The 17,255-nt window shown below is 39.6% G+C and overlaps 1 long non-coding RNA gene across 1 annotated transcript in view; it reads left to right on the top strand.

Annotated features, from left to right (window-relative positions):
• Positions 1-6,635: 6,635 nt before the first annotated feature.
• LOC119238690 (uncharacterized) overlaps positions 6,636-17,255 on the top strand; it is a 48,889-nt gene continuing 38,269 nt past the window's right edge. The window contains exons 1-2 of the long non-coding RNA XR_005123627.1: positions 6,636-6,863; positions 13,105-13,170. This is a non-coding gene — a long non-coding RNA (uncharacterized LOC119238690). The remainder of the gene's footprint in view (positions 6,864-13,104; positions 13,171-17,255) is intronic.

Below are 17,255 nucleotides of genomic sequence, written 5' to 3'. Positions count from 1 at the left end.
GGGAATAAGAAAATATGGGCACTTTTGAGATTACATTCATATTTCATCCCATACTTTCATAGTAACAGATAACTTTTCACTTCCCTTTTTGTAGTCATCTTGCAGATTAAATTTAGAGGGTCATTCAATTATTTGTAACCTCTCCCTCACATTATTACTATGTGTCTGTGTTTAATCAATTAAAATCTAATTTAAATATTACAATAAAACTATTATTAATATGGAAAATTTTAAAATCCAAGGCTTTGGTCCCAGAAACATCTGATATAGCAAAACTTTCATTCATAGTATCAGAAACACTGAAATCTAATTTTGAATTATGACTTACAAAAATACAAAGAATGAGAAAAACATTTATTTTAATTATATGTGAAGGAAGGAGAGAAAGAGAAGTATAAATTCACTACTTGTTGCAATTCATTTAATACTGATGGATGACTAAAGAAAACAGTACATTGTAGCTACATTTTGCTACCAGTGAAATGATTTCAGAACTAAGGAGGACAGAATAAAACTTAAGAAAGGAGAACAAAGCTCATGCCAAGTGATGCTACTAACTTCTTTCAAAGAATTTTGTTTATTTCATAAGCAAATTATACCCCACCTTTTATAATTAGAGCAATATAAGACTGTTAATGTCTCTGACGAATCCTGGAATGAGAAGATATGTCACGAGGACAGAAGTAAAAAATGAAGCCTATAACTCTTATTTTAAAAAGTGGAGAGAAGAAAGACCCTCTAAAACACTATCCAGTGAAAATGAAAAGAAGTATTAGTCAATATTCTGGCAAAGTAATAAAAGATGGTTTCTGAGCTCATAGAGATCAACTTGGGCTTTAGCGAATAATTTGGGCAAGGATAGCTTCATTTTTCCTTACAGATAGGGTTAAAGACTAGTAAATCTGAAAAATGGTTAGGAAGAAAGTCACGTACTCAAAGTTTATTTAGACCAGGTAATTAATACAAATGAGTTGTGTGGTCAGGGTACTATCAAATGGAATGGTAGTGGTTATAGCGAATAGAAGATGTTGTGTGAAACTATCACTACTCAGTTCTAAATGTTCTTTTCCCAGGGGAAATAGAAATTTGGGATTTTTTAACTCCAACATTTTATTAATGAATACTCCTTTGATTTTTAAAACAAAATACATCCCTAGATCGAATTTGGCCCAGAGGCTGCCAGCCTGAACCACTTGGCAAAGCATATGGACCTTGGTAAGGCATCTGGCAAGGTTTCAGATGATATCATTATTGAGATTTTTCTGGCTGAGTGGCAGCAGAGACATTACAGTTAGGTAAGTTCAAATGTAATCTCGATTTCTTGACCTACTAAACATAGAGTTTCCATATGATCCAGCAATTGCAATCCTCGGTATTTACCCAAAGGACACAGAAACATCAATTCCAAAGAGCACCTGCACCCCTATGTTTATAGCAGCACTATTTACAATAGCTAAGCTTTGGAAACAACCCAAATCCCCAAAAATAGATGACTGGATCAAGAAGATGTGGTACATATACAACATGGAGTATTACTCAGCATTCAAAATAGATAAACACATGCAATTTGCAGCAACATGGATGGAGCTGGAAGGGATCATGCTCAGCGAAATAAGTCAGAAAGAAAAAGAAAAATACTGGATGGTGTCACTCATAGCAGGAATCTAGAAAACTTAAATAAGAGACCAGGAAAAAGAATAACTATAAGAAGGAAAATATCAAAATCAACAAACAACTATGAACCAGAGACACTCTATGGGGAGCGGGGGGTGAGGAAAGGAGGGATTGGGGTCAAAATAAGGGGGTTGTAATTGTATGGAGAATATAAAAATAAAATTTAAATTAAAAAAAGAAACAAGAGAAATCAAGAAATGAAATAAATTTCATATTTGAAATAGAACAAACTTTTTATATTTAATGACTTTTTTCCCTTTGGATACCTATTTCATTATACAGTTTGCCATGTATCAGCTTGTATTTTTTTTTTTTGGCCTTTGATAATTATATGCCTCTCTGAGATAGTAAAATACTAAGTTATGTAGAGAAGAAAAGAGACAGTTTAAGATCTACTTCCAGTTCTATCAATATTTAGTTGTATAACTTTGGGCAAAAAAAGAGAACATTTGGGCTCAAAATGTGGCTCTGAGGCTGGTGTGATCTTTGGCCATTTTACTTGTTAAGGATGTGGATTTGACTTCTGGAAAATGACAGGGTTCAGTTTTACAAGTCCTAAGATTCCTACTATGGCCTTGAGTCTATGATTCTAAGTAAACCATACTGTATTTAAGAATATCAAGAGTTAAACCATAAAATTTGAAAACATATTTGTTACATTTCCCCTGACTTATGATAATCAAATCTGATATTAGTTTGTAAATATACATTAAAAGTTTGATCACTTAAATGCTAAAAAAAAATACAAAAAAACCCCCAACAAATGTAATCTCGATATAAGGATAGTTGGATGCTCCCAATGATGAGATGGGCTGGCCTTACAATAGAACAGCCAACAGATCATTTTAATGTTTGAAAATAGATTATTTAAATAAAAAAGAATCATGGCCCTGAAGAATGCCACATGCAAGCCACATGTTGTTATAGAAAACTGTTGGTGTTTTCTCTTTTTGATGAACAAACACTGTCACTGAAGTTGGATGATCGTAAATATTCATTTTGGAACTAGCAGAAGCACAATGAGTTAAGTTCCTTAAAGAAATTTGTAGGAACTCTAAGAAGGTCTTTTCACACTCACCCACCTATATTTTCTCATACAGTTTTCAAAAATCCACTCTGAATGTAAAGGTTTTCTCATTCATGGATTTTTTTTTCCAAAGGGATTTCTACACCAAACCAATGCCATATAGTTTAAAAAAACTGAGTTAACATATTCTGAGAAAAGAGACTGAAACAGCCTAAACACATATGACTTGGTGACTGAGCCTGGGAGACAATCTGAATAGTCATTACCATAAATTATGGAAATGGAAACCAAATATAGCTTTTAGCTTCTTTCGAGCTAAATATTCTTGCAGAGATGGGCTACTCTGATAAAAAATTAATTTTAGGAATATTTTATAGTTTAAAAAACTTAATGAAAATTGTCTTTTTCCCTAGAAGAGATGACAGGTTATTTCTTGAGTGGTGACTAGGATATGGGGTGACCTAGTTTTCTCCTATTTTATCACTGATGATGAGTTGCTCCTCGGAGCTAGGCTTGTTTCCTTCTCCACTACCCAGAGCACTCCTGCCTGCCATCATAAAGCTTCCCCATGTGCTGGGTGTACCTCTGGGGGTACCCAGGATCATTTTATGTGGCTCATGGATAAATCTCTCTTGGCATTTTCATGGCTATGAATCCTTAAATGAAGCTAAATTTATAAAAATCATGTATCAACTTGAATGTAATATTAAGTGAATAATAGTACCATTTGTATTTAGAAATGGTTAAAAATTGTGAAGTGTTCTCGAGTAATTGAAATTCTGGAAATAGTGCCTTCTCCCATGGAGAAGGATGCTTCTTTGGTCAGAGGTTGTGCACATAGAACCTTCCTTTCCTTTTTGCCAGGATGTGCTAGGACCTCAGTCTATAGGAGGTCCAAAGTTTTAGTTTTCTCTCTCCTTTAGGGAGGCAGTTGGGTGTTCTGGGGTTTCTTGGCATTAATGGCCATCCCCAAAGAAGAAACACCTTGAAGTTGCTGAGAGCAGCTCTTAAAACAGACTCTTTAGCTACTGCAGTTAACTTATTTTCATTCCTGTTTCTCTTAAAGAAAGAAGTTTTATGAGCATCGGTGTCTATGTATAGGAAGCCCATCTCCTTTTATCTCTTCTGCCTGGTGATATCTATTTGACTACTTGAAACACAGGAAATATTCAGCTAAGAGAAAGAATAAAGACTAATTGTATATTTAAGACCTCAGTATTTTCTTGCAGGATTCCCCCCCCCAATTAAAAAAAAAACACTTATTTTAGAATAATAACTACTCAAAGGAACCACTTTCTCTGTTTTCCAACATTTAAATAAATAATCTTAAATTACTAGCTATTGCTAAATGCTGTGTTTTAAATCTAGGCTATACTGATACCCTCACAAGAGAAATAATACTTTGGAAGTGCATGTGTTCTTTTACAGTAGCAAATGAAAAAGTTTCAAGGCATTAGTTTTTTAAACACACTTAAACATAGCATATATAGCAAAACAAGGTATTGTTTGTATATTCAGATTTAGCACAATCGCCAATGATGGAATTTGCTGTACTTACAAAATGATTAAAAACAATTTTTATTTTGAAATAATTATAGATACACAGAAAATTTTAAAGATAGTACAGAGAGGTCCCATAGACCCATCTCCCAGTTTCCCTCAATCACAATGTGTTACATAATAGTTATCTATTACATAATATCAATAGCAGGAAATTGACATAGGTGCAAAGTGTGTAGAGCTATATGATATCTTATCACAAATAAAGATACACAGCTCTTCATTCACCACAGATATCTCCCTCATGCTACTTTATAGTCACAGACCCTTTACACCTTCTTTAAGCTATGTCAAACATAAGTTTGTAAAATTATTCTTTTGTGCCTGTCTCTTACATACCTTTACTAAGAGAGGAGAAAACCACAGATGTGGTGTTAAGAGACAATTGATTCTGAGTTTGTCCTTGACTGAATCATGACTCTAGAAAAGTTACTCTCTGCCATTCTAATTACTTATCTGTGAAAGTGGGGTTTGCTCCTTTTTTTTTTTTAAGGACACCAGTATTTAAGAACTTATATGATTATCTGGTCTCAATTATGCTATCACTTTAAAGACTACTGAATGTAAAGCAAGTTAATGAAATATAATTTAGCTGTGAAAATCAAGAATTGAATGGTGTTGTTTTAAATGTATTCGATATTAAAAGTTACTGTCAATAAGTACCCAAAAGCTGTATTATAATATACTGCTGCTCTAGTGTCTGAAGCATATAAAAACATAATGTCACCTGGTCCCATCTCCGAAAAGAACAGGTGATATTATTCTCCCAAATGTGGCAGTGCAGAAAACTTGGTACTACCACAGTTAACTGACTTTCTCTGCCTCCAAGGACATCCTTTGGGGAGCAAGAAGTGAGCATGCCTCCTCTGTGCCAGAGGAATTTCTAAGCTGACAATGCTGCTGCAGAAACTTTAGGTTGCAAATGCTGAACTGTGGGGTTCAAGTTTGACACTTTCTAAAGGGGGGTGATTCAGACACTGGAACTGCTCTTTGCATCTGCTGCCCTGGGCCAGGGGTCAGGACTAGGGATCCTATAAGGAGTCTAGCTGTGGCGTTTCCTGCTGGCCTTGATGCCTAGTATTGCAAAACACCAGAGAACAAGTTAAAAACAACAGGAAAACAATTTTCCCCAAGTGACTCCTTCCATTTAAAGCTTTAAGAATCTCTTCCTGGCTACAATTCATTTATTTTTTAAATTCAAACCTGTTGATACCACCCTACATGAGACTCTCTAGCGCATCAACTGAGCCCTTCTACAACATATTGATGACAAGTGCGTCCTCCCTCCTCATCTCAAATGATCTGTGTGAAAAACAGTCAGGAAGCAGAAAGTTTTCCTGGGGACTTGGGCCCTTCCAGGTCTTTGGAGAGATCTGCTGAAGCCTACTTTTTGGAGTCCCTGATACTGTATTCAACCTTCCTTATCAAAAGGCACAATTTCCACGTTGCACTGCAGAGGGCAAATCACTGAAAGGACACCCAACACCGACGGCCTGGTCCACCTTGCCAGTTGCAAAGAGGTGTTTAGCCCGACCATCGCACCAGCCAATCAAACAGGGATACCGCGACCGCCTCCTGTGCCTTCCTCAGCACCCCGACACCTCTGCACTGGAAGGGGCGGGCCCAGTGTCCAGAACCACCATCTCCCGCCCTCCTCATTGGACCTCAGAGGACCAGCGGCCCTCCCGTGCCCGCGGGCACCTGCAGCCAATTCCCCCAGAGACACCCCGTCTTACCCTTGCTCTGCCGGCAGCACCGCATCGCGCCGTCCAGGAGGAGACATCCCGCGCGCCCCGGAGGCCGGGCCGCGGTTGGGCCGGGGGCGGGCTCGGCCGGGACCTGGCACCGCGGCGGGTGTGCGCTTCGGCGCGGGGAGCCGGGCCTGGCCCGCTCCGCCCGCGCGGTCCCGGGCGGGACACGTGGGGCTTCCGCCGCCCGCGCCCTGGGGTCCCGGCGCCCCCTCGGCCCTTGCTGCTTGGCGGGCCCGGCAGGGCCGCGAGCGCAGTGGGGAGCAGGGCGGGGCCCCGAGGGCCGGCACCGGTAGGTGGGGCGCGGCGACCTGGGCGCGGTGCGGACCGCGCGCCGGGGGCTCGGGGCGCTCTGCCTGCGCTCCGGACCCGCGGGCTCCGTCCCTGTCGCCAGGCCCCTGCCGCGTCTCTGCAGCTTCAGCTTCCGAAGCCGCTCGGAGCGGAGGCGGCGCACTGCGGAGCTCCGAGTCCCCGCGGGGTGAGGGGGACCGGGCTGAGGCGGGAGGGCCTGCGGCGCGCCACCCCCTTCTCGAGCCAGCCGCGGTCCCTGCCGGGCGGCTGCCGGCCTGGGCTGCGTCCCGCGCGGGGTCCTGCTCGCCCCAGGTAATGCGCTGGAGCCGCGGAGCGCTGAGGGCCGCAGTGTAGACCTGAGGTGCCCTTTAGCACTGCCTCTCCCTGGGAAAATTCCTGTGGCGACCGCCGCCTGTCTGGGGGCAGCCAAGAAGACACGGCGCCAATCTGGGGCGAAGACTTATCTGCAGCCTACTTCGCCGGTGACCTTGGGCCTCTCCTCTAAACAAGGCTTCCCTGTCCAAAATTCCTGGCCCCGGGGATAAACGTGACCGCTTTCCCAGGTAGTATCTCAGGAGATAAGTGATGGGGTTTAAGAAACAAAATAGTGCAGACTTATTTGTTAGGAAGTGCAATGTAGATAAAATTTGCATTGACTTTGGTTCAGAGGCAGGAAACTTACTCAGGTCTGGGAGGCAAAAGTGCTAATTTTTTAGTTCAAGTGCAAGTGCAGTTCCTCAGCCCACTGCTTGCTTTTCTGGGAAGGTAGGTTTTTGAACAGATTTGTAGGAAGATACCCCCTCCCCCCCCCCCCCCCCCGCACCACCCCCCCCCCCCCGCGCCACCCCCCCCCAGCATAATTACAACACCCCCACGGAGCCCCACTTAGAATATTCACTTTACTAAAGAGCTTCATGGTGAAACTGGTTTCACCCCACTTCCTGCCATAGTTGAGGGCCCCGGGGCGGCCACTGCAGTCAGGCTAAAGGTTCTTCCAGGTGGGTTTCTTGTTAATTGCTTACTTTTAGGTAATCTTCATATTTACAGTGAAAGAGCTGTCAATGCAGATGACTGCTTGTCGAGTTTTCTACCAGTACTGAAGGGGCCTCTGGTAGACCTGGGAGGGTGGACCTGAGGCATGGATGGGATCTGATGCCTGGCTGGTGTGGCCCAATCATCTAGATCCTTACTGAGCCCCTTTTCCATTCCCTGCCTCCCCTTATTATCACTGTATCTGTGAGAGTCTAGCCCTCAAGTTAGCTTACAATCTGATAGCCCTATGTTTGTGTGTGTGAAAATGGTGCAGTGCCAAGTTCACACCATTGAAGCCCACCAGTCTCACATTACTTAACCTGGCACATACTAATGGTAGCGTTCAGACTCAGATTTCTTCTTGCTATTTTTTTAAAGTCTAGAAACCCCTTCCTCCATGAAAAATATGAATTCATAACATAATCCCATGAACCCATCAAAAAAAAAATGACTCATGCCAAGTCTAGATGTATTGGATTTTAAGTATGGACCTTGCTTCTTCCCTGCCTTTCATCTCCATTGAAGGTCCAGTGAGTATAAGACTCTTTGGACCTATAATATCAATAAATGAATCCACCTCTGACTTTCTGTCAAGACTGCTGCCCGCCCCAGCATTCCCTTTACCAGCTTGGCTTGTGGGCTCAGGATTATGCCCTAGGAATTTCTTCTCTCCGTAATCCAGGCTTCCAGGCCCTCTGCATCACACATTCCAGGAGTATTACCATTTAATCCCTCCTAGTTTATGTATTTATTAAGATTGTTGTGAGGCTAAAAAGGATAGTGTTTGTAAAGTGCCATGGAAATAGCAGACTGTTGGTTATAACCAGTCTCTTGGTTACAATTTTTACAGCTTCCCTTAAAACAGAAATTCCCACTTATCTAGAAACAATGCCATTAGATTTTTATTCTAAAGGCTCCAAAACACTCTGTGTGTGTGTGTGTGTGTGTGTGTGTGTGTGTGTGTGTGTAGATTTGGCAAGGTAGGTATGGGGGTAGCAAAATGGAGAGCAAGGATTGGTGACATGTTGCTGGTGTAGAATTCCTGAATTGGGAGGTGTCAGGTGAACCAGAAGATGGGAACAGGAGAGAGAAAAATCCTATTAGGAATGTTTTTCATCATAGTGGCCACAGTATTGACTGCTTTGGAACAAAGGGAAGCTCTTCTCCATTGGGGCTTAGCCTTTTTGTTGTTGTTCAATATAAAATATTTTACTAAATTTTTCTTCAATTTAAGAGAAGAACATGGGGTAGTATTTTACAAATGGTGTCATTTTTACTGTGGTAACAACACTGTATACCATTTATAGTATTGTTGACTTGCAAGACAGTATATGATTTAGAAGTGTAGTTCGCACCTGTGTAATGTATGTATGTATGTATGTATGTGTCATATCATGCCCACCACTAAAGCACCAGGAGTCCCCCACCATAGTCCATTGGACCCCTTCCCATTTTACTCTGCCCCCGTCATCTCCTGCTTTGGTAGCCTTAATTCCACAGTCAGATTTTTATGGTTGGTTTGGTTTAGTTTTATCTATTCCTTTGTTCTGTTTCTTTGTATTCTACATATGAATGAAAGCATCTATTTGTCTGTCTCCTTCTGACATATTTTGCTTAGCATAACACCTTCCAGTTCTATCCATTTTGTCACAAATGGCAAGAGTTCATTTATTTATAGCTAAGTAGTACCCCATCATATATATATGTATATATATGTGTGTATATATGTATATACACCCCATCATTTACCACACACACACACACACACACACACACACACCCCATATCTTCTTCATCTGTTCATTTGTCATTGGGCACTTAGGAGTTTCCCTAGCTTGTCTGTTATAAATAGTGGCACAATGAACATAGTGGTGAATATATCCCTTCAAGTAATTGTTTTGCATTCTTCAGATAGATATGAGGAGTGTCTTGCTGGATCATATGGTCAATCTATTTTTAATAATTTGAAAAATCTCCATACTGTTTTCCAAAGGACCTGGTCCAGTCTCCATTTCCACCAACACTGTAAAAGTGTTCCTTTTTCTCCACATCCTCACCAACACTTGTTTATGGTCTTCTTGAGATAGACCAATCGCATGGGTATGAATTAGTATCTCATTTCTCCGAAGAAGACATTAGAATGGACAAAAAATACATGAAAAATGTTCATCAGGGAAATGCAAATGAAAACAACAGAGTAAGAAAACAAGTTTCTTCCTCATTGTCATACATATCCTCCACTTTGCACCTTCTACAAGATGACCTTCTGAAATTAGGATACAATAAATATCTATGCACAAATATCAAACACAAACTACTGAACTCAAGCTTTCTTGAACATGTTGCAAGAATATACTGTAATTGTAGGGATTTGTATAATTCGTTTTTGAAGGAAGGTTTAAACTAGGAGATTGAAAGACTAAAGTTTATCTAGTCCAGCTTTTGAAATATTGCTTCTTTAGTTCTTGGAATCTCTGTGCCTTCTTTGTGACACCCAATTCCTCAAGACTCCTGTGTTTCCAAGCCAGAGCTCTTTCTTTATGGCTACTTAAAAACATTATTCCCCCAACTTACTTTGTTCCTCCCAGATTATAGATATGAATTAGAATGGAGAAAATTCTCATTTGCTGTCTCTGGATTTGAGAATAATAGTCAATAGCCAACTTAGATGTGGGGACATTCAAATGGTGTCCAGAAGCTACATAGTCCTATAGGAACCCCCAAATTAGGTGGTGGGTGTGGTGTGGTAATAATACCTGAAGGGGGAGGTACTATACCTCTACAAAAATGGTGTTGTAAACCAGTGTTACCTCAAAACAAAACAAAACTCTCAAGTTAAAGGAAATCATTCAGTTAAAATAATTGCAAAGAAAATGCCAGCCCTTCTCTTTTTGGGGAAAGTAGTCATATTGCACTGAGAATATTTGAGCTTTACTTTTACATTGCTTTTATCAAAATATGTAGTTCTGGTACCTGTTTATAGTAAGTGACTCATTCAGTAACATTTACCCAGCACTTTAATCTAGTCCTATCTTGTTTTTTCTTTTCCTCATCCCGTTTCCTTACGATTATTACCATGTGAATAGATTGATATGTTATTCTTCAAGTTAACAGAATGGGGAATAGCTCACATTTGCTGAGTGTCTACTATATACCAGGCAACAATATTTACAGTGTTTAATTTTTACATTTTTCTTAAGAAGTAGTTGTTCTTTGTACCATATACTGATGAAAATAAGGATAACTGTGACTTATTGAAAGCCACAGAAGCAGTAAGGAGATTTGAAGTAAAATATTTCTGATTATTCTGAATTTCTATTCACATCAGTGACTTTTTAGAGCAGTGTCTTTACTAAAGATGATGCCAAATGGGAAAAATATTGGACAGTACTGCATAATGGTTAGGGTGTACATTTACTCATATTTTGTCCACTTAAGTTTAAACATGTCAGTGGCTTTTCTTAAAGAAAGGACTTCAGTATAATAAAATCCTTGGAAAAACTGGAAAATCATTTTTAACTCCCTTAAGCCACACATATGATGATGAATATTTATTAAAAATACTTTGGAGAGAGACTATTTCTTATAATTTCTGCATCTGCACCATAACTATAAAAATATTTAAAATATTAACCATGCCAGCAGCTTTTACTCATAACAGATTGGCTTTATGCAATAAGATGCATGAAGAATTTGAGCAACTCATATACCCCCTCTGAGCCTGTAGTTCTTCATCTGTAAAACAAGTAATAAATAAAATACTCCAGGAGTTTGAGGTGTCAGGAAATAATGGAAACAAAACTACTTTAAGAAGTCTAAGTACGTGATTGTTAGTGCAATAAGAAAAGAGTTAAATGGACATCACATTGTGAATTGAGTGGAAAAAGAGTATAACTCAGTTAAACTTTGATCAGAGTCATGAATTTTTAGCATAAATGGAAAATTTGTAGATTTTTTAATCTTCCTCATCTTATCAATGAAGAAAAAAGTACGCAGAGAGAGTAAATTATCTATAGATATACCGCAGCCTGAAAAATATTGTGGAGACTTATAAAGAAAGGAAGTGGTAGCGTAGGAATAGGGAGAGTCAGTCAAATATTTATTGAGTAGCTGCTATATATCAGGCATTATTTTAGATAGTAGGAATATCGTGAACTCATCAGATGACTTTCCTGCAAGATGCAATAGTCAGAGTCAGATAGATGTGTGAACAAACAAGGTCATTTCAAGCACTATTAAGGAAATTAAAACAGGCATGTGATGATGAGGCCTAGGTTTTTATTAAAAGGACAGGTTTTGGTCCAACAACTGGGTTGATGGGAGTGCAGTTTATTTCAGTTGCGGCTGTGTTCATGGTTGGGCTGGGAATTGTGCTGGCGGTGGAGGCGGGGGTGGGGAGGGAATGATTAGTTCTGTTTTGATTATGTGAAATTCCAGATAATAATCAGGCATCCAATGGAGCTCTGGAGTGGACCTCCGGAGCTTAGAGGAGAGGACCAGGCTGGAGATAAACATTTGAAAGTCTTCATCACAAAGACAGAATTCAGACCATGGGATTTAAAAAAAAAAAAACATTTTCTTTAAACTGTACAGGATTTTCTTTGGTCAGGTTGCTGAGTAAGCAAAGTGGCCCACACAAATGTTAGCTTGTCCTCCCCAAACTATAACCTCCTGACACTGCTCAGCCATGGGGCTGTCATCACCATAGCAACAGTATCTTGTTGAAGGGAGGTCAAGGGGATAAATGTTGTTTCTCTTTGTGAGGCTTCTGTCATGTCTGCCATTTTAAAATGAAGGTGTCCACAACTATACTGTTATTTCCTTCATTAAGACCCAACTTTGTGTCTCTAGCCCTTTCTGTGATTGTTGTGATTGACAGGGCTCTCCTCTGCAGAGATGGACATTTATTAATGCAGTTTGTGTCCAAATATCCCCAATATCTAAGTTGATCTTAAATTAAAATGCTTTATGTTATGATTTTAAAAGAATACATGCAAAACTATCTCTTAATTTATATTTTCTTATAAAAATGGTACAGAGAGCCTGTTTTTGTTTATCTTTCAATTTTTATGGGGTGTTGGAAAGTTTATCATTCATTGTTTCACAAAAATATTTAGTACTCTGGTAACACTTGCTGTAATGTGCCAGAGGAAGTTGTTCTTAAGTAACAATTCTTTCAAGTTATAGGATGAAATAAAGTTAAAGATAATTTATTTCAGATATTACAGTGTTTCTCAAGGTCAGATTTGATCAGAAGACTCTCTTATACCCCCAAACACTGAGGTTTCACAATGACTTACTGAATAATTTTTTAAAGAATAATTTTTATTTATGTGGTTCTGAATTTTCCTTGTAGTTTCCTTTTCTTTATTTTTTTAAAGATCTATTTTATTTATTTATACGTGTGAGAGCTGGGGTATAGGCCAGAGGTGCAGGGTAGGGGGTGAGAGAATTCACCAGAGACCAAATGGGGAGCAGAACAGGCAGACTGACTGAAATGCACTGCTGAGGGGAACAGTGGGCAAGACAGGAGAGGTCTGCGGTGCCATGTGGGTCAGCAACCTGGGCGGGGATGGAAATCATGCTGTCGTGGCTGCCAATAGCTTCATAGTGCTGAGTCTGTACCCCTTGTGCCACCAGGGAAGCCCTGATTTTATTTTTTAAAGTAAAAATTTTCAAGCATATAGAAAATTTAAAAATATAGAAAAGCACCAAGAAGAAAATTATTCTTTGCAAATGTGAATTATTATTATTCTCATCCTTTCTGTCAAGGTTTTCACCAGCAAGAACTTTTCTACCTGTTTCAGTCCTTGGGAGAGACACTGTCCATTTACCATGGTAAGCTCAGGGCAAGAGTACTTCTAAGAAATTTGTAAATATGTGAGAGCCTTAAGACTCAAGAACGGCAAATAAGTTGACCCATGACCACCATTTCACCTCTGCGATCCAAGGAAGCATCGCTAATGAATTATGGTCATCTAGATCTTAGGTGCCCAAAGGTGACCTTGCAAACTTTGTCAACTCTGTGATTGATTGGTATTGACCCTTTAGTAGAACCTATTTGCCATCTCTGATGTAGGATAAATCTGTATATACAGGGCCTCCCTGGTGGTACAGTGGTTGAGCGCTGGGTTGCGAAGCTGCCCGCAGCCTCTGCAGCGCTGGTTCGATCCCCGGCTGCTCCTCGGCCATCAGAGGAGGGTCCCACATGGCGCGCAGACCTCTCCTGCCGCCCTCTACTCCCCTCAGCAGTGTACTTCGGTCCTTCTGCCTGTTCTGCTCCCCGCTCTGGCTCTGGTGAATTCTCTCACCCTCCCGCACTTCTGACTGTACCCAGTGCTTGTATAAATAAATAAATCAATAAATCTTTAAAAAAATAAAAATCTGTATATACATATGTATGTATTAGATTTGACTTATACACGTATTTCTTAAAAAATATGAGATTATATTATACTTGTGAAGGCATTGTGTGTATGTATGTGTGTGCATGTGTGTGTAGATAGATAGATAGATAGATCATGTCTGTCTATATAGATGTATTTTTTTTTGTGAGATAATTTTGAGAATAATGTAGGAGGAGTGTATATATGTAAAATAAAGAGAAACCATGAGGATATTAGGATATTTAGAATAGGGTAGACATATTTAGGATAGACTTTAACATTACAAATTCACAATAAAATATTCTGAAAGAAGTTGAAAAAAGCACATTATGAAGATTATGTAGGACCCCTAGTTGCCAGCGAGTGTTACAGTCAGCCTTTTAGAACCAGCCACCAGAACCAGACTTTCCGGTTTTCTGCTGGGAAGACCACAGCTGGAGTCTCATCTCTTTGGAACAGGTTACAAGCCTGAAAATTTTGGACAAATTAGCTTTACAGTGAACCGGATGTGATGATTAAATGAGATCTTAATTTAGTTCCCTTGTGGTGAAAATATCTGTATTCTTTTGCAGTGATGTCTCAACTATATTCCTTAACATCTTACCCTAGTATTCTATGTTCTAAATTAGCTAACCCCTTAAAAAAATTGGTCCACAATATGTGAGCCAGTATTAGATGGTAGATGTTAAAAAATTAAAAAAAAAACAACCCTGATCTCCCAAAGCTTAGATTCAACATTTCACTTATGTGTTTCCCTAACACTTTAGTTTGTGTTATCAAAATATCACGTTATGCTGTAATTATGTGTCTCCAGCTGAAGTATAGACTCCTGTAGGACTGGACTGGCTCATTGTTGTATTGCTATTCATTAAACTAGGGATTGGTAAATTTTTTTCTGTAAATGGTCAGATAATAAATATTTTGGGATCTACATACCATATAGTTTCTCAACTACTCAACTCACCATTTTATTTTATGTAAAGATGTATTTATTTATGTACATGAGAACTGGTGTACAGGCCAGAGGTGTGGGGGCTGAGAGAATTCACCAGAGACAGAGTCGGGAACTGTATAGGCAGACTGACTGAAATACACTGCTGAAGGGAGGAGCGGGTGAGTCAGGAGAGGTCTGCTGTGCCATGTAGGTAGCTCCCTGGCTGGGGATCGAATTTGTGCTGCAGTGACTGCAGACAGCTTTATAGGTTGCATCTTAACACTTGTGCCATCAGGGAGGTACTCAACTCACAATTTTTATGTGAAAGCAGCTGTTAATATAAAAAAATGGATGGGTGTGACTCTTTCGAATAAAACTTTGTTTCAAAAACAGAAGATGAGTTGAAATTTGCTTGATATTGCTTGGCATATGGTAAATGCTCAATAGATTTCTGTAAGTAGTGCAAGTGGTATGTTAATTTGTTTAAAAATTGAAACATGTTGTTTACTTTCATAGATCTAATATTCTAGGAGATTAAAGCAATTATAATACAGTATGAAAAGTCCTCGATGGAATATGTGCTGTGTGTTATGGAAGCCCAGAGAACTGCATCCTAATGAAACTGGGGGGGAGGAATTAGAAAACCTTTTCCTGAAAGGGGTGGATTCTGAAACGTACTTTGAGACAAAAGTAGATGTTACATTAATTCCTCACTTAAGATTTTTGATAGGTTCTTGAAAACTGTGACTTTAAGTAAGGTATGAGGAAAATAGGTCCTAGAAACAAAATAATATCTTTTCCTTCAGTGACAACCAGGATTTATTTTTTTCCCTCATCAACATTATAACTGAAGGATATAGAATGAAAGGATGTTCTCTGAAGACCTGCTCTATATGTAAAAGATGAGGGGGAAATACGGGTGTTCTCGGCTGAAAGAGTAGCACCCGCGCAAAGTCTGAGAGGCATGTCACATTTGGAGAACTGCAGGAGGCGCTGTGGAAGTTGTTCCCTCTCCCTATGTCCACTAACCTCCATATGTCCTCTACCCTCTATTTTCTTCTAGAACCAACTCCATCTTTTCTTTTCTTTTCTCTGATACTGATTCTTTAAGCTTCATGAATAAATATGCTCACTTTTTTTTCTGTGTTTAAAACTACTATATCCTGGCGAAACACTACGTCATTTGCACATCAAAGACATCTTTACAGACACATCACCCAAAGCAGTGATAGTGAAGGCAAAGATAAACAGCTGGGACTACATCAAATTAAAGAGCTTCTGCACAGCAAAAGAGACAATAACAAAAACAAAGAGAAACCCCACCAACTGGGAGAACATTTTTGCACCCAACACTAATGATAAAGGACTGATCACAAAAATCTGCAAAGAGCTGATGAGACTCAACAACAACAAAGAAAATAATCCAGTCAAAAAATGGGCAGAAGAGCTAAAAAGAAACTTCTCTGAAGAGGAATTGCAAATGGCCAACAGGCATATGAAAAAATGTTCAACATCACTTGTCATCAGGGAAATGCAAATCAAAACTACCATGAGATACCATCTTACACCAGTGAGAATGGCACATATTAAAAAAACTAGCAACAACAAATGTTGGCGAGGGTGTGGAGAAAAAGGAACTCTTCTGCACTGTTGGTGGGAGTGCAAACTGGTCCAACCACTGTGGAAAGCTGTGTGGAGATTTCTGGACCTACTAAACATAGAGCTTCCATATGATCCAGCAATTCCACTCCTAGGTATTTACCCAAAGGACACAGAAACATCAATTCCAAAGAACACCTGCACCCCTATGTTTATAGCAGCACTGTTTACAATAGCTAAGCTTTGGAAACAACCCAAATGCCCAAAAATAGATGACTGGGTCAAGAAGATGTGGTACATATATACCATGGAATATTACTCAGCATTCAAAAAAGATAAACACATGCAATTTGCAGCAACATGGATGGCGCTGGAAGGGATCATGCTCAGCGAAATAAGCCAAAAAGAAAAAGAAAAATACCGGATGGTCTCACTCATAGCAGGAATCTAGAAAACTTAAATAAGGGACCAGGAAAATGAATAACTATAAGAAAGTGAAAATCAAAATCAACAAAAAACTATGAACCAGAGACACTTTTAGGGGGGCAGGGGCGGGAGGGGAAGGATTGGGGTCAGAATGGGGGGGCTGCAATTGTATGGGGAATATAACAATAAAATTTATTAAAAAAAATAAAATAAAAAAAAATAAAACTACTATATCCTCTTAAATCATCACCATTACCTCCAGCTTGACTATCACCATCATCGCCACCTCCATCATCACCACCATTTCCCCTGCCATCATCACCTCACTACTTCGTTACCTGTGCCACCACCACCACCACTTTCATCTCTAATACCTTTGTCACCTCCAAGACCAACACAGTTGTTATGCCTCTACCTCTACCATCTTCACTGTTACCTCTGCTGCCTTCTCTACCACTATCACCATTGCCATATCACAATGAAAACTTCCTTTATTCCTCCAACCTTTAAAGAGAGTATATATTAACTTTGTCCTTTTTATCATTTTCATTTGCTGTTCAGCCAACTGCAAACTGGCT

This window comes from Talpa occidentalis, unplaced genomic scaffold (genome assembly GCF_014898055.3).
Source record: "Talpa occidentalis isolate TD23 unplaced genomic scaffold, MPIMG_talOcc4v2.1, whole genome shotgun sequence".
In the NCBI taxonomy this organism is placed as follows: domain Eukaryota; kingdom Metazoa; phylum Chordata; class Mammalia; order Eulipotyphla; family Talpidae; genus Talpa; species Talpa occidentalis.
This window is presented reverse-complemented; position numbering and strand designations above follow the sequence as displayed.